This window comes from Oncorhynchus mykiss, chromosome 7, assembly GCF_057628025.1.
Source record: "Oncorhynchus mykiss isolate SJ-2025 chromosome 7, ASM5762802v1, whole genome shotgun sequence".
Lineage (NCBI taxonomy): Eukaryota > Metazoa > Chordata > Actinopteri > Salmoniformes > Salmonidae > Oncorhynchus > Oncorhynchus mykiss.
This window is the reverse complement of record NC_143028.1, coordinates 44,906,373-44,925,336: the sequence shown is the minus strand read 5'-3', so window position 1 is coordinate 44,925,336 and position 18,964 is coordinate 44,906,373. Positions and strand designations below refer to the sequence as shown.

The 18,964-nt window shown below is 42.5% G+C and overlaps 1 long non-coding RNA gene and 1 pseudogene across 1 annotated transcript; both read left to right on the top strand.

The window, feature by feature from the left end:
* Window positions 1-925: 925 nt before the first annotated feature.
* Window positions 926-5,593, top strand: LOC149982558 (uncharacterized). The gene is made up of 2 exons (XR_016497274.1): window positions 926-1,322; window positions 4,099-5,593. It is a non-coding gene; the product is annotated as an uncharacterized LOC149982558 (long non-coding RNA).
* A 1,457-nt stretch (window positions 5,594-7,050) lies between these two features.
* Window positions 7,051-18,964, top strand: part of LOC149982557 (mitochondrial S-adenosylmethionine carrier protein-like) — an 83,742-nt pseudogene continuing 71,828 nt past the window's right edge.

Sequence of the window (18,964 nt, the reverse complement as noted above, 5' to 3'; positions counted from 1 at the left end):
GCTGGATGGGCGCTCTATAGGCCAGGTCACCCACCAGACCACCCCCGTAAACCTACGAGTGTCGGGGAACCACAGTGAGACGATCCAATTCCTGCTAGTTGAGTTTCCGCAGGTTCCAGGATTCTCTTGGCTCCAGTGACACAATCTCTCCATTGACTGGGCTACTGGTGCCATCGTGGGCTGTAGCCAATCCTGCCACACTCATTGCCTTATGTCAGCTCTGCCTACCCCAGGACATCTTCCTGGGGCTTGGAAATTGCCCGGACCTTTCCACCTGCTCTGCATGCAAAGTACCAGGACCTCCGGGAGGAGTTCAGTAAGACCCGGGCCACTTCGCTTCCGCTGCACCGACCAGCATCCAAGGAGGTCAAGCCTGAGGTGCTGGCATGCCACGGCTACTATCTCCAAAGCCGAGACCCCTTCAGGTGTCACCCATCTTCCCCATTATCCCACGTGTATTTATATCTGTGTTTTGTCTGTTCGTCAGGTTTATTCAAGCCTACCAGCATTATCCATGGTTTTTGACATTTGCGTGTCCTGACCCTGTACCCACCCGCCTGACCACTGCCTGTCTCTGACTCTGGGACTGCCTGCCATCTTGTACCTTTGCTCCACCTCTGGATTATCGACCTCTGCCTGACCTGATCCTTCCTGCCGTCCTGTACCTTGGCATCTGCTCTGGATTATCGACCCCTGCTTGCCTGGATCTGTGGTTTGCCTGCCCCTGTGGTTACAATAAACATGGTTACTTCACACAGTCTGCACTTGGGTCTTACCTTGATTCCTGATACTCCTGAGAGTTTTGAATTGTCAAGAGGAGTTAGATATAGTGACAGCTGACACCCTTGTTTATTTGTTATGGCCATCGACATGCTAGCTATTAACCTCTTGAAGCTAGGGGGCACTATTTTTATGTTTGGAAAAATAACGTTCCCAAAGTAAAGGGGGTCGAATGAGACAGGAAATAGTCACCACTGCCACGAGTTGACCATGCTTTCACCATGCGCGTTCACAGGGGAAGGACCTGCGTTCCACCGGTCATCTGAAGTCATTCTAATTCTCCAGTTGGAACGTTATTCAAGATATATGTAAACAACATTTTAAAGATTGATTCAGTACATCGTTTGACATGTTTCTACTGACTGTTACGGAACTTTTGGACATTTCGTCACGTTATAGTGGACGCGCTTTGACTTTGGAATTGTTTACCAAACACGCTAACCAAAGTAGCTAATTGGACATAACGGACATTTTCAAACAAATCAAGCATTTATTGTGGACCTGGGATTCCTAGGACTGCATTCTGATGAAGTTCGTCAAAGGTAAGGAAACATTTACGTATTTTCTGGTTTCTGTTGACTACAACATGGCGGCTAATTTGGCTACTGTTCTGAGCTCCGTCTCAGATTATTGCATGGGTTGCTTTTTCCGTAAACTTTTTTTGAAATCTGACACAGCGGTTGCATTAAGGAGAGGTATATCTATAATTCCATGTGTATAACTTGTATTATCATCTACATTTATGATGGGTATTTCTGTTGAAACGATGTGGCTATGCAAAATCACTTGATGTTTTTGAAACTAGTGAATCTAATACGCCAATGTAAACTCAGATTTTTTAAATATAAATTTGAACTTTATCAAACAAAACATGCATGTATTGTGTAACATGAAGTCTTATGAGTGTCATCTGATGAAGATAATTCAAGGTTAGTGATTGATTTTCTCTATTTCTGCTTTTTGTGAATGCTATATTTCGCTGGAAAATGGCTGTGCTTATTGTGGTTTGGTGGAGACCTAACATAATCGTTTGTAGTGCTTTCGCTGAAAAGCATATTTGAAATCGGACACTTTGGTGGGATTAACAACAAGATTAACTTTAAAATGTTATAAAACACATGTATGTTTTAGGAATTGTAATTGAGATTTCTGTGGTTTGAATTTGGTGCCCTCTATTTTCACTGGTAGTTGTCATATCGATCCCGTTAGCGGGATTGCAGCCATAACAATTTAAACTATAGTTTTGGCAAGTTGGTTAGGACATCTACTTTGTGCATGACACAAGTAATTTTTCCAACCGTTTACAGACTATTTCACATAATTCACTATCACAATTCCAGTGGGTCAAGTTGACTGTGCCTTTATACAGCTTGGGAAATTCCAGAAAATGATGTCATGGCTTTAGAAGTTTCTGATAGGCTATTTGACATTTGAGTCAATTGGATGTGTACCTGTGGATGTATTTCAAGGCCTACCTTCAAACTCAGTCCCTCTTTGCTTGACATTGGATACAAAAGAAATCAGCCAAGACCTCAGAAAAATGTTTGTAGACAACACGTCTGGTAAATCCTTGGCAGCAATTTCCAAACGCCTAAAGGTACCACGTTCAACTGTATGAACAATAGTATGCAAGTATAAACACCATGGGACGACACAGCCATCATACCGCTCAGTAAGGAGACGCATTCTGTCTCCTAGAGATGAATGTACTTTGGTGTGAAAAGTGCAAATTAATCCCAGAACAACAGCAAATGACCCTGTGAAGATGCTGGAGGAAACAGGTACAAAAGTATCTATATCCACAGTAAAATGAGTCCTACTGTATATCGACATAACCTGAAAGGCCGCTCAGCAAGTAAGAAGCCACTGCTCCAAAACCGCCATAACAAAGCCAGACTATAGTTTGCAACTGCACATGGGGACAAAGATTGTACTTTTTGGAGAAATGTCCTCTGGTCTGATGAAACAAAAATATAACTGTTTGGCCATAATGACCATCATTATGTTTGGAGGAAAAAGGGGGAGGCTTGCAAGCTGAAGAACACCATCCCAACTGTGAAGCACAGGGGTGGTAGTATCATGTTGTGGGGGTGTTGTGCTGCAGGAGGGACTGGTGCACTTCACAAAATAGATGACATCATGAGGTGAAGAGGCCAACATCCCGGAGTCGCCTTTTCACTGTTGACATTGAGACTGATGTTTTGCGGGTACTATTTAATAAAAGTTGCCAGTTGAGGACTTGTGAGGCATCTGTTTCTCAAACTAGACACTAATGTATTTGTGCTCTTGCTTAGTTGTGCATTGGGGCCTCCCACTCCTCATTCTATTCTGGTTAGAGCTAGTTTGCGCTGTTCTGTGAAGGGAGTAGTACACAGTGTTGTACGAGATCTTCAGTTTCTTGGCAATTTCTCACATGTTCATTTCTCCAGAACAAGAATAGACTGACGAGTTTCAGAAGAAAGGTCTTTGTTTCTGGCCAGTTTGAACTTGTAAGTGAACCCACAAATGCTGATGCTCCAGATACTCAACTAGTCTAAAGAAGGGCAGTTTTATTGCTTCTTTAATCAGGACAACAGTTTTCAGCAGTGCTAACATAATTGCAAAAGTGTTTTCTAATAATCAATTAGCCTGTGGGCACTCTATTTTGGGTAGGCCAGGGTGGGCATTCTAGTTTCTTTATTTCTATGTTTTTTGTTTCTATGTTTTGACTGAGTATGGTTCTCAATCAGGGACAGCTGTCTATCATTGTCTCTAATTGGGAATCATACTTAGGCATCCTTTTTTCCTTTGTATTTTGTGGGTACTTGACTATGTTAGTGGCACTATAGACCTAGTAAGCGTCACGGTCGGGGTCTTTGTTTCTTGTTTTGTTGGCGACATTTACATAAATAAAGGAAAATGTACGCTCACGACGCTGCACCTTAGTCCGGTCATTTCCACGACGACATCCGTGACAGGGGGTTCTTGGGGGTGGGGAATGGAATTAATTGTATTATTTTTTCTTGGGGGGAGACTGTGGGAGGTGTCTCGGATAGTTGAGGGGCAGCTATTGGGGAGCTGTGGGGAGGATCTTGGAGAGTTCAGGTCCCCGTTTTTGACCTTGTAGGAGATCTGTCGACATGCCCTTGAGTAGGGCATTGACCCTGGATACTTCTGTGTGTCGCTCTGAATGTGAGTCTGCTGGATGACTGGTGTGATGTAGTTTTTGAGTGGCTTCACTGAAAGTATATTGTATGTTTTGGATTAAATTAAAAACATTTTAAGTGCACTATCCTTCTGACCATATGTAACCAGGACCCATCTCCATTTTCACTACAGTTGTCGCAAGTATGGTTGTTTGATCTCTGAAGTGAAGGAATACCACAACAAGTCAACTACTTGATTGATGAAGGCATGTCATTCAGCAAAGGCAGCTGTGCTGTCATCCACTACATACACCATTTATTTACCATCTATGGAGTTGGGGAAACAACTGTGGACCTGAATTGTGACAACTGCAGTGGCCAAAACAAGAACAAGTTTGTGCTCTGGTGTTGTGCCTGGAGGATCATGCACAGGCTTCACCACAGTCGGGACCTTCACTTCTTGATCACAGGCCACACCAAGTTTGCCCCTGACTGGTGCTTCGGGCTGATCAGAAACTCTTCAGAAAGACCAGAGTGAACAGAGATTGCTGGTGTGGTGAAGGACAGCACTGTGACAGGGGTCAGAATTCCACAGCTGGTTGGACTGGAGGATGATACGGTGGTGATGGAAAGCTATGGCTGGCAATAACACCTGTACTTCAGGCCTCTGCCACAGATCAAGCAGTACCAGCACTTCAGGTGAACATTGCATTGTATAGGCTTATTCTTATTATCTGAACTTGGAAGGTGAATTGATGTTATGCAAGGTTGTACTGTCTCTTAAATGTTTTGTCTAATTTCCTGTTTTACAGCTTTGATGCTCTGGAGCCTGGTGTTGTTGTCACCACGGAGGGTTCGGACAAGTTTCAGCTGCTGCACGAAGCTGAAGTCCTTCCTCCCAAAGATGGTCTGCATGTAGAAGTTTTGCAACAAAGAGGCCATAGACTTCACATGAAGTAGAAGTAACAGAAACTGTCTCTCTGAATATAGATTCCCTATCTGCACTGCCTCTATGTACATTCACATGACTCTATCCTCGCACACACATACACCACACACGTTGCTGCTACTTCTGTAAAGACCCATACACTTAGATTGGCATGGACGTGGGGGTGGTTATAACCTATCTTTTACATGACTCATCAAGTTAGAAAGGTGTGTCTGGGGGTGATTACGGCCATCTGTTTATTTCATGAACATGTGTACGTGTCTAGACAATAGTGATTATAAAATATTTTTAAGACTGTAAAAATCAGACCTGATGCATCTCTGCTTGGCATTCAGCATTAAGGAGATAGATTGGGGGTAATGTTCTGTGATAGACTAGTGTCCTGTCCACGGGATGTATTTGTACATCAAGCTGCCTCGCCCTACAGAAACAGGAGATAGGATCCTGCCCTATGAGCCACTCTGGCTCGGACAAGCCAAGGCTTGTGCAAGGCTACTTACTTACTTATCTGCAAATTTGCAAGTAATCATTTCACTGTACCATTTACACCTTCGGATGGGACCCCTGCGACTCATTATGAGTCTCTAGCACCACTAAGACACCACAGACATAGGCTACCTGTTGACAAACCATAATAGCCTACCCAGCATGGAGAGCATCTGATGGGCAAGTTTATTAATGTTTGAAGTGTAATTTGTTCAAATAACTGCTACAATAAATAAAAACATTAAAAAAAACATTTAATTGTCAGCCTTTTCCCTGTACGAATAGCCTGTTTGCCCATACTGTTGATTGATTCAATAATTTGAATAATACAATGAAAGCAAGTAACACACATGAATTAGATGCAGAAATCCTGTGCATGTAACAAATAAACTTTCATTTGATATATATAGTGTGTGTTTACCAGAGACAGTAATGTGAAAACATGACCTGCACCAAAGTCAGATTAGGATATAGAACATCATAAAGTGTATTTTACCTGGAGTTTTTCATATTTGTGGCTACTACTTTTACCACTTTTAGATGCTCTGATGAAGGTCAATGGACCGAAAGCTCAGCTACAATCACTATGTTTAGAACATGGCACATTGCCTCACATGTAAATCCTCAAAGAGATGGATGGGGCTTAAGAGGGTGTGAACAATGCCGAATAGTTGTGAACAAAGAAGAGCTCTTTAGTACAGTAGGTGTACCAAAACATTCAAGGGGCATTTTCTCAAAAGTGAGGTTACAAGTTTATCAAATTTCAAAGCAGCATTACTTTCTCATTTTCCCTCAACTGCACTGCATTGTATATATTATTGAAGCTCTGAGTCAGTACTTTTATCCAATGTAGAAAACACAATTTCAAATTTTGCAACAAGACCAAAAAGAAGTGGTCGGTCACATGTTGCTTATTATTTTTCTTCTCTTTTTGGAACTGAATTGATGTATTGTGTATTGGCTTTGGGACATTTAAAGGGCTTTTATGTTTTGGACCACACACACACACTAATGTACCCAACTCACTCTTCACTCTGTGAAGAAACACAGATATTTGCAAATCATCTAATGATAACTGGGTTCTTTGTCTGTTGCCTCTATGAAGTTGCCACTGAGTTGCTCTAATCATTTTTATTGTATGAGAAATATTGGTTGGTTACCCCAGTGCTGTGACTTGTGTTTACATGGTGTGTCATATCCATTCTTTCCACTGGTTATCTGGCAAACAGGTTACACTCGAGGGAGTCTCTTCTGCTGATGTGTGTCTGGAAGCTCTCTCCTACTCTCCTACTCTGTTCACTGCCACCCACCTGGCGCCCCAAACAAAAATCTTCCTCTTTACCCCTCTCTAAAAACACCACTACAGAACTGGCACCCGAACAGGGACCTATGGAGAAAAGCACCCATGAATACACCACACATGCAAAGTTGTTGAGTCATGTATTTAATTTGGAACCCCATAATGTGTCAATGTGGACACGCCCAATGGAATTTGTGACCGGAATTCTTTCATTGTGGACGGACTCGATTGTGTAATGGAGTTGGAGAGCACTGTGCCTCATCCCCAGGCTTCTGGCTCGCCTATAACCTCTCCACCATTACCCTCCCCTCAACCTCTTCCTTTTACCCTGCCCAGACAGACTGGGACAGTTGTCTGAGCTCACTGGACAAATGGAACAACAATCGAGACACACCATTAACAGTTTGAAAATGCAGGAGAATGCCGTTCGCAAACGAAGTGAAAGTGTGGAGGCCCATCAGAAAGATGTGCATCTGAGGTTGGCTCACCTACCCCTTCAAATGGAGGAAAACCAACACCAAACTGTACATGCAAGATTCTCTGAAACAGGATGTTCAATGGAAAATGCAAAGTTTCAAAACACTCAGAAACTAACCATCATCTAGGCATGACCTGTCTTGAGTCTTGAGTTTAGCAGATTAGCTTTTGTCTCTGTGTGTCATCGCTCTCTGCTAGGTGTGGGTCTATGCAGTGCTTTTGAATTGCCTGAATTGCTTTTGAATTGCCTGAATTGCCTACATGCTAGGTGGGGGCTGTGCTGGGATGTGTGGACCTCACCTTCTTCCCCCTGGACACCATTAAGACCAGAATGCAGTGACAGCAGGGCTTCGCAAAGGTTGGGAGTTTCCGGGGCATCTATGCAGGGGTCTCATCAGCTGCCATCGGCTCTTTCCCCAATGATGAGTCACTCATTATGAGTCTCTGGCACCAATAAGACACCACAGACATAAGCTACCTGTTGACAAACTAGAATAGCCTACCCAGCATGGAGAGCGTCTGATGGGAAAGTTTATTAATGTTTCAAGTGTAATTTGTTCAAATTCTGTCAAATTCTCTGACATGCACAGTCAACTTGTGGGACCGTATATAACAAGTGTGTGCCTTTCCAAATCATGTCCAATCAATTGAATTTACCACAGGTGGACTCCAATCAATTGAATTTACCACAGGTGGACTCCAATCAATTGAATTTACCACAGGTGGACTCCAATCAATTGAATTTACCACAGGTGGACTCCAATCAAGTTGTAAAAACATCTCAAGGATCATAAATGGAAACTGGATAAACCTGAGCTCAATTTCGAGTCTCATATCAAAGGGCCTGAATACTTGTGTAAATAAATTATTTAAAAAAATCTTTAATACATTTGCAAACATTTTTAAAAACCTGTTTACATTTTGCCATTATGGGGTATTGTGTGTATTTTTATAAGGCTGTAACATAACAAAATGTGGAAAAAGGGAAGGGGTCTGTCATGGATTCCCCTGTACTGCTGCTCATTCCGTGCATTTACAGTGTAAGGAGGATCAGAGCTATATTCAATAAAATTCACGAGTAGATGTCAAACCTATGTTTAACCCTTTATCATAGTTGGTATCTCTTGATGGATTTGTCCAACATTGTGTGACATAAAACATTACTTTTCTGTCCTTGCATTTATGGCAGTGTAAGTTTTCGTTATATCATACATTAAGCATTATTCATTTCAATTAGACATTGAACTTGAACCCTGTAAGAATCCTGGATCTAGCCATTTTTGGGTTCTTACTACTACACAAACAGTAATAATGATACTTGGAACAGAGAAGTTTTACATGACTCGTTCAAACTAAAGTTAAAACATAGAACATTCATGTGCAGGCACAGTACTCAATTAGTATCAATGTTCTAGGTTCCACAGTAACAACATGAAGTAATGCCTTGGATAAATGTTATATAATGGCATCATATTATATCATGCATAATAGTTGTTGGACAGTCCTTATGTTATGGGGTAAACAGTTAATGGGCACACAAATCCCAAATGATGTGATTGCAAAATCGAATGCTTCTAACCGAAAGAGTCACCTTACTTTGATACTTAAAACCTAAATCGATACTGTCATTAACGTGGTTCTTCAATAATTATGCATAATACTTGTTGGATGAGCATTTGATTTGGTGTCCAGCTGATAAATTATGCCATGATATTTTCACACATCATCACCGGATCCAGGAAGGAATTTACCGAATGACAGTCAAGTGACGAACAGCTGTTGTGATAGCGCATGCCATGCAACAACAGCCCAAATTCTGGGAAAAAGGTATTCGAGAGGAATGTCAAGAATATTTTGGTGTCTCGTTCATTACGCTCCTGAAGAGAGTTGTGCCTGGATCCACTTTGGATTTAATATCCCTGGTGAATTGATGTTGATCATCTGTTGTTGTCTGCTTGATTTACACCAGGGCCTCGTTAGATTTAACAGAGAACTCACTAAGGTACTGAGTTCATGTTTTCATATGTTTTTGTGCCTCGGATTGGACACAGAGTCGACTGTGCACAGTTGTGTTGGATGAACCATTGTGCAACACCCAATGCTATTCCTATTAATTATTCTGTATATAATTACAAATGACATAGCCTAGTGGGCTTATTCACAACATGATCTGGTAATGAAATAACATGACAAATACATGTCACGTATACTCCCTCTCCGGCACTCGAGGTCAACAGGCTGCTCATTATTACGCACACCTGTCACTATCGTTACGTGCACCAGCGCCTCACCAGACTCCATCACCTGCTTGATTACCTTTCATATATATATATATATATATATATATATATATATGTCACTCCCTGTGGTTCTTTCTCTAGGCGTTATTGTTTCTGTTCATGGCTGTAAACTACCCGTGTTTCTTGTGTTGTTCTATGTTAATATATTTATTAACTACGCTCCCTGAACTTGCTTCCCGACTCCCAGCAGACACGTTACAGAATAACTCCTGACCAAAGGGAAGCATCAGGGAGTGTTTTTTTGTTGTTTTGTTAGTGTAGGTGATGTCGGGTCCGGGTGTCGCAACTGGTGTTCCTGCGCCTCAGCAGAAGCGATTGGCCTGGCTGCCAGGACCGTCCCTCTGGTCAGAGTCCTGCGCCTGGAGCCCCACGTCGGTCCCGGCGCTCGAGGTCACCAGGCTGCTAATTATTACGCACACCTGTCACCATCCTTACTCACACCATCGCCTCATCAGACTCACCTGGAAGGGGAGTGGGAGTAGACTTGACAGTCCTAAAAGTGCATTGAAATTACTTAGGAACTGTGCACACTTTGAAGACAACAGTTAGACCGTCAAGAATTTGAGAAATAATAGAAAAGTAATAACATGAGTAATAAATACACAATGAGTAACAATAACTCGGCGAAATACACTGGGTACTAGTATTGCGTCGATGTGCAGGGGTACGAGTTGATTGAGGTAGATACAGCATGTGCATACTAACTAGGGATAAAGTGACTAGGCAACAGGATAGCTAAAACAGTAGCAGCCACATATGAGATGAGTCAAAAAGTTAGTGAAAAAAAGGTCTATCTGGTTAACTATTTAAATAACTATTCATCAGCAGTCTCATTGCTTGGGGGTAAAAGGTATTTTTGGGAGCAGCCCGACAGGAAGTCCAAGATCCAGTTGCAGTGGAAGGTGTTCAGTCCCAGGGTCCTGAACTTAGTGATGATGTTGGAGGGCACTATGGTATTGAATACTGAGCTGTAGTCAATGAAAAGCATAGATGTTCCTGTTGTCCAGAAGGGAAGTGTGGAGTGCAATAGAGATTGCGTCATCTGTGGATCTGTTGTGGCGGTATGTGAATGGGTGAGTCCAGTGTGTCTAGGCTGATGTGAGCCATGACCAGCCTATCAAAGCATTTCATGGCTACAAATGTGAGTGCTATGGGCGATAGTCATTTAGATGGGTTACCTTCACGTTATTGGGCACAGGGACTATGGTGGTCTGCTTGAAACATGTAGGTATTACAGACTGGGTCAGGGAGTGGTTTTCAAGATGCATTCATTTTAGTCATTTAACAGATGCACTTATCCAGCTTGACCAAGCAGGCTCTCGAGTGGCGCAGCAGTCTAAGGCTATGTATTTCAGTGCTAGAGGTGTCACTACAGACCCTGGTTCAATTCCAGGCTTTAATTGGGAGTCCAATAGGGTGGTGCATAATTGTCCCAGCGTTGTCTGGGGTAGGCCGTCATTGTAAAATACTAATTTGTTTGTAACTGGCTTGCCTAGTTAAATAAAGTACAATTGACTTACAATAGTGAGTAAAACATTTTCATATTTGTTCGTACTGGTCCCCCATGAGAGTCAAACCCACATCCCTGGAGTTGTAAGTGCCATGCTCTATTAACTGAGTCACACAGGACTTGCCAGCTGCTCAGTGCATTGTAACGGTTTTGACTTGAGGTTATTATTTATAGGGGTGCCAGGTAGGTTGTGCCTACCAGAGAAAATATTGATTTCTCCTTTTTGTTTGAGGGAATGAGTCCTGTCTGGTCCATCAAGTCTACACCAATACAAAGGACTCATTTAAAAGTCAGTATGGAAATACACTTTTCATAAACCTTTAAAACATTGGCAATAACTTCAAAACAACTGTTATTTTGTGTAGGTTGTATTACCAACATAAATAAACATAAGCTTTGGTTCCTCAAGAAAATGTCTGTACCTCGGGCCTAAAAGAGTCCAGCCCGGTAAAGGAGTGTAGCTTAAACCCAACCACACAACCATAAAGAGTATCAAATCTCAGTAGTCTTTAGCTACAACTGACCACAAATCAGCACGGTATAAATCACATTCAAACAAATGAAATACCGTATGCAAAAAAGTTGTGGTCTGTCAGGCAATCCAATCCGCCAACAGATCTCCTGCTGAGGAAGACCACAACGAAACAGCTGAGACCAACTGAGATGTGTAGTCCAAATGAAGAAATGAGTGGATCTGATCCTGGTTAAACTTGAGATAAGGCTACAAAGCTGACTTTTAAATACAACAAAAGAGTTGAACACTCCTCATTCGCACCACCATCACAACCCTCTATTGCGCAGCTGATGCTGGCTATTTAATTGGGAATTAAAGGGGAAGCGCACTATTGGAAGGAGAAGCACAGACGGTTCAGACAAATTCAGGGCCGTCACAGTATGTCACAGTATGCTCTGAGTACATGTCCTGGTAATCTGTCTGGCCCCGCGGCCTCCTAAATGTCTGGCCCAGCTGCAGTCTTACTCACATCAGCCACAGAGAGCGAGATAACACAGTCGTCCATAACGCAACATTTGTTGTGACAAAACCATCAGTAGAGTTTAAAATGCAATGGAAACCCATTTCACTTTTATTTTTTATACGGTACATGGGGAATTTATCCACAAAAGTTATTTTTACTTTGCACAATCATCATGCACAGTCTTTTATCCACAACAAGTCAATATGATGGAAATACATCTCTGGTGGGAAAATGCGCATATTGTCTTGATACAGATTTTAGAACTTTCACATGAAAATCTGTCGCCAATTGGATATCAAGGCAATCAAACAAGCTAAGCGTCAGTACAGAGACAAAGTGGAGTCGCAATTCAACGGCTCAGACACGAGAGGTATGTGGCAGGGTCTACAGTCAATCACGGACTACAAAATAAAAACCAGCCCCGCCGCGGATCACGACGCCTTGCTCCCAGACACACGACGCCTTGCTCCCAGACAGACTAAACAACTTTTTTGCTCGCTTTGAGGACAATACAGTGCCACTGACAGGGCCCGCTACCAAAACCTGCGGTCTCTCCTTCACTGTAGCCAATGTGAGTAAAACATTTAAACGTGTTAACCCTCGCAGGGCTGCAGGCCCAGACGGCATCCCCAGCCGCGTCCTCAGGGCATGTGCATACCAGCTGGCTGGTGTGTTTACAGACATATTCAATCCATCCTTATCCCAGTCTGCTGTTCCCACATGCTTCAAGAGGGCCAACATTGTTCCTGTTCCCAAGAAAGCTAAGGTAACTGAGCTAAATGACTACCGCGCTGTAGCACTCACTTCCATCATCATGAAGTGCTTTGAGAGACTAGTCAAGGATCATATCACCTCCACCCTACCTGACACCCTAGACCCACTCCAATTTGCTTACCGCCCCAATAGGTCCACAGACAAAACGCAGTCGCCATCACACTGCACACTGCCCTAACCCATCTATCTGGACAAGAGGAATACCTACTGTATGTAAGAATGCTGTTCATCGATTACAGCTCAGCATTTAACACCATAGTACCCTCCAAACTCGTCATTAAGCTTGAGACCCTGGGTCTCGACCCCGCCCTGTGCAACTGGGTCCTGGACTTCCTGACGGGCCGCCCACAGGTGGTGAGGGTAGGTAACAACATCTCCACCCCGCTGATCCTCAACACTGGGTCCCCACAAGGGTGCCTTCTCAGCCCTCTCCTGTACTCCCTGTTCACCCACGACTGCGTGGCCATGCACGCCTCCAACTCAATCATCAAGTTTGCAGACGACACTACAGTGGTAGGCTTGATTACCAACAACGACAAGACGGCCTACAAGGAGGAGTGTGGTGTCAGGAAAATAACCTCATACTCAATGTCAACAAAACAAAGGAAATGATTGTGGACTTCAGGAAACAGCAGAGGGAGCAGCCCCCTATCTACATTGACGGGACAGTAGTGGAGAGGGTGGAGAGTTTTAAGTTCCTCTGCGTACACATCACGGACAAACTGAAATGGTCCACCCACACAGACAGCGTGGTGAAGAAGGCGCAGCAGTGCCTCTTCAAACTCAGGAGGCTGAAGAAATTCGGCTTGTCACCAAAAACACTCAAACTTTTACAGATGCACAATTGAGAGCATCCTGTCGGGCTGTAGCACCGCCTGGTACGGCAGCTGCTCCGCCTAAAACCGGAAGGCTCTCCAGAGGAAAGTGAGGTCTGCACAACGCATCACCGGGTGCAAACTACCTGCCCTCCAGGACACCTACACCACCCGATGTCACAGGAAGGCCAAAAAGATCCTCAAGGACAACAACCACCCGAGCCACTGCCTGTTCACCCTGCTAACATCCAGAAGGCGAGATCAGTACAGGTGCTTCAAAGTGGGGACAGAGAGCCTGAAAAACAGCTTCTATCTCAAGGCCATCTGACTGTTAAACAGCCATCGCTAACATTGAGTGGCTGATGCCAACACACTTACTTAACTCCAGCGACTTTAATAATGGAAAAATTGATGTAATCAATTTATCACTAGCCACTTTATATCATGTTCTCATACCCTACATTACTCATCTCATATGTATATTCTGTACTCTATACCATCTACTGCATCTTGCCATCTTGATGTAATGTATCACTAGTCACTTTAAACAATGCCGCTTTATATAATGTTTTAATACCCTACATTACTGATCTCATATGTATATACTGTACTCTATACCATCTACTTAATCTTGCCTATGCCGTTCTGTACCATCACTCATTTATATATTTGTATGTACATATTTGTATTAATTCCTTTACACTTTGTGTATAACCTAGTTGTTGTGAAATTGTTAGGTTATATTACTTGCTAGATATTACTGCATGGTCGGAATTAGAAGCACAAGCATTTCGCTACACTTGCATTAACACCTGCTAACCATGTGTATGTGACAAATACATTTGATTTGATTTGAGAAACCTAGCTACTAAGGGGCTTTCTCTCCTAGTTGTGCCATTGAGGAACTAGAACAAGCACACAAAGTTTGTCATTATTTTGTTTGGAACACAGCCCTGAATCCCCGCCATCACACAATTACTGTTGTGGTTCACGGAATCCAAAAACAGTCCATTATAAATCGCAATCTGGGTCAGGTGGGCATCATTTGAAAAGACCTGAATTCTCCATTCTTAATGGGTTGTGATTTTTACATTGCTGCCTTAATGAAGTAAGCACTTTTCTCTCATTCTACTCACTCTACCTACTCACTCACTATTGTTTTGACAATATCGCAATATTATTTTGCACTAGTTTGATATGCCTGCACCGCAATTCCGGTATTTTTCCTTCATAGTTTGTACTGCATCTCCTCCTTAAATGGGGATGCAATTTTTTTTGTTGCACTTTTATTTCCATGACTGATCAAAACTAATTTTCTTAGGGCTCTCTCTTGTCCCTCTGCAGCAGTAATATATATCGATTTGCAATGAAATCACAGTATGGAATCCCAATACATATAGAATCGTGAGAATCCCAATACATATACATATCGAATTGGCACATAAGTATTGTGATAATATCGTTTCATGAGGCCCTCGGCAATTGCCAGCCCTACCCGACTCCCCCTTTTCCTTCACTGTTCTCACTCTCCACCCCCCCCCCCCCCCCCCCCCCCTTAGTCAGTGTCATTAAATGCTGTATGCTGGTTGACTAATGGTCCCTAAACTCTGACTCCCTAAACGTTCTTTGTCACTTATGAAAGCATCAAGACCCTGCTCGGAGCCCACAGAGCCCTCTCAGCCCCGTACAAGGTACCTGTCAGTCACCAAGACTTCCTGGGAGAAATAGCATGTCTCCCAGCTTATTTTTTCTTGATTTCTTTCTCTCCAACCTCTCGCTCTCCCTCTCTCTATCTCCCCCCTCTCCCCTCTCTCGCTCTCTCTCTCTTTGCGTCACAGTCCAAAAGAACAATTCAGCATGCTTGTTTACATAATTGTGTGAAAATTTCACAGACAAATATGCACAGGGTTAGAATGTGGTTTTAGCTGTGGGCCTCGAGCCCAGTTGGATGACTTTAGGTCCCTGGGCGTCTTAACATTTCACCACCAGCTGGGTAAATAAAATCTCATTACTGGTTATTGACTTAGCTGTTTTCCCAGCAAGGCAACAGACTCCCTCCATTTTTGGGCTTTAAAGCCATGAGGAGAGAGACACAATGTCTTCTATTGGTCTAGTACTAATCGCTCTCCGCTAAAGAATCCCTCTCTCTGGGGCTGGCTCTTCACTTTAGCAGGTTCTCCTGCCTTCTCCTGCCTCCTGCAACAACCTCCGTCATCCTGCTAATACTGGTCCTTAGTGTTCCTGGCTTTTGGATAGATGTCATGCCAGGTTTAACATGTTTATAAAATGGCTGTTCTCACTGTATTGTGAAACACTAAGTATTTTCTGTTGCCTTTTTGTTCAGTCAGAAGAGAATAAGAAATGTAAGGCATATCAAACATCATATGCACAGAAGTTGAATAGCCTTAAAATAAAGCCATAGAAGACACTTTTGTCAATCGCAACTTACAGTCATGCACGCATGCAATTTTCATATTGGTGGTCCCCAGGAATCGAACCCAGTACCCTGGTGTTGCATGTGCCATGCTCTACCAACTGAGCTACAAACTATCTTGCAGTTGGTGTGTATTTTTCTCCCCATATTTTCTTCTTGGTTCATAGTCTACTCTGTTGAATCAGCTTCACAGTATTTTTCCAGCGGGCCTTACTTAGCTTTTCTGGGCCTGATGTTGTGGATGAGAGTCTCTGACGTCTCTCTGACAATAGTTTGGAGAGTTGAGAGTGAGGTCAGCGCCGCCTTTAACCCTTTACCCGCTGCCAGGGATTAGAGCACTTCAAAAGGGGGATCCGTGGAGCAGAGCAAGGGCAGTGGCCTTCTGCATTCTGGGTAAGCGTTATGTGATTCAAAGGGTGTAATCTCCCAGGTTAGTCATAAAAGACATACCCCAGGGCAGCTTAGAGATACACAGAGAAGACAAAAACATCTTACAGATTACGCAACCGTTTCAACATAGGCTATTTCATTCTGTCTTCTTCCCACGATACATATTAGGAGTTGATTACAGATAGAAATGATATGTTTTCTATAAATGATCTTAGGAATTAGATAATGGTAAACTCAAAACTTAAAGTTGACTTTGACTTTAAGTCACATTTTCAGTGCCCTTTCAGTGCCTGTTTGTCTGCCCTAAATTAATAGAGGTGTTGGAAGGTTCAGTTATATCTGAGTTTCTTTGTGACCTGTGCAGTCATCATTAAAGAGCGACTGAACATACCAATGCTGCGTGTTTTTCTGTTGCTCATTAAGATTTTTTTTTATTTCAATCTTGGGGGTGTGGTTTAATGTGACAGTTACGGACGTTTGTCCCCCAGGAGACACCATTAACCCCATTCCAGTACATGAAACACTGACGTCATGGACAGATGCGAGCGACTCCTGACTGCAGTAAGAAAGCAATCGCCATCTGCACCCTTCAACATACCTAGATTGACGTTTTGGGGGTTTTCATATGCTTACAAGGATGTTTTGATTCTTGCTTGAACGGTTGCTGAGATTATGTTTGATTGTGATCGTTGCAAAATGATAATTTTGGATGCAGCCGGTGTTAGCTAGAATGCTAACGCTCATATTTGCTGTAGCAAAAGCTAGCCAAAGAGACATTTTAATGGTTGAAATGTAAGTGTTTTTTTTAAGTATAATGCAGTTGATTTGCAATGACGACACAAACATTATATTAAGCATGCAATTCATGCGAGCGTTACAATCCAATTTTAATCCAAAAGTAGCGTGAAATGCACTCATATGCAACATGTAAATAGAGGCTTTTTTTCTATAAGAACTCCCCCGTGTTCTGGCACCAACTTGCGGTCTTTGCCCTCGTGCAGCAATGTTTGCAAACACAGAAAGGGGTTTATAGGAACGAAGCCAGTATCACTTCCTCAAAATAGTCTGAATTAATCTAAAATAATTTAAGAAGGTTTTAGTCACACAATTTTACATCTAACAAAGGTGTTTGGTGCAGTATTTCTCAAGTAATAAAATGTGCGATGTGTTGTCTTAAGTAAACAAAGTCCGATCTGCTGTGCTGCTGGGCAGATCTGTCTCACTGTCTGTGTGTTCTGCAGTATGATTGGATAGAGTGCAGCTGTTTATCCCGTATTAGTAGGCAAGTGAGTATTGTCAAAATCAAAGCCCAAACCTCAAGTAGGCCTTGTACTCAAATCTCACAGAATTCTGACTTTATGACCAAAATTAACCTACTTGCTAATATCGGTCACATATGCCGTTTTCAATGAGAAGAGTTGGTTTTCGAGTTCAGCTTTAAGGAGATAATTAAATGCACTGCTTCATCCTGTCTTTGAGTCCTGTCTCCACCCCTCATCCCACCTGACAGGTAACCCTGTGCCCTTTGACAGAGGATATGTCTGAATTAAAAAAATATGTGGCTGCCTTAAAAAGCAAAGCACAACTTTAGAAACTGTTCATATTATTATTATTATTATTATTATTATTATTATGGAACCTCTACTGCCAAAACTGTAAAAGCTACCAACACCAAAACATCTTTCAAACATCCAGACAACCACTGATCAGTTTGCCTGGCTACCTGAACTCCTTGCTCCGGTCAAGCGTCACGCCCACAGACGTTAGTTTCTTTGTTAGTTTCTTCAATGAGTCTGGACATGAGTACCTCCACAACAATCTCTAGAATGGAAAAACATTCTAAACGTTCTGATTGGTCCCAGAAACCAATGCGTTGGGCCAGAGCCAGTCTAATAAAAAGCATGAGCTGACGCACACCCCCAAAAGCTGGTCGAGGTAATGACTAATGGTGTGTAAACTGTAGGCTATAAAATAAATAAAGAGAGTCACACACTCTAGATACAAGCTCCCAGTAATTTATTGGGTAAACCACCAATGTTTCGACATCACTGTGCATTCTTCAGGGTCAGAGCCTGAATACACGTGGGTAAAGCGGAGGTTTGAAAATGCATCATTGGCTTTGCTACTCTGATTGGTTAGAGATGATCCAATCGCTGATTACTTTGCTTTGTACAACACCCCTCATGTTGATGTTATCACAATCTATAGCAATGACGGCAGTCTTAGACTGAAGTACAGTGCATTCGGAAAGTATTCAGACCATTTGACTTTTTCCACATTTTATGACATTACAGCCTTTTTCTGAAATGTATTTTTAAAAAATCCTCCTCATCAACCTACACACAATACTCCAACATGACATGTGAAAACAGGTTTTTGAAATTTATTACAAATAAAAATGAAATACCTTGTTTACATAAGTATTTCAGACCCTTTTCTATGAGACTCGAAATTGAGCTCAGGTGCATCCTGTTTCCATTAATCATCCTTGATGTTTCTACAACTTGATTGGAGTCCACTAGTGGTAAATTCAATTGATTGGAAATTATTTGGAAAGGCACACACCTGTCTATATAAGGTCCCACAGTTGACAGTGGATGTCAGAGCAAAAACTAAGCCATGAGGTGGAAGGAATTGTCCGTAGAGC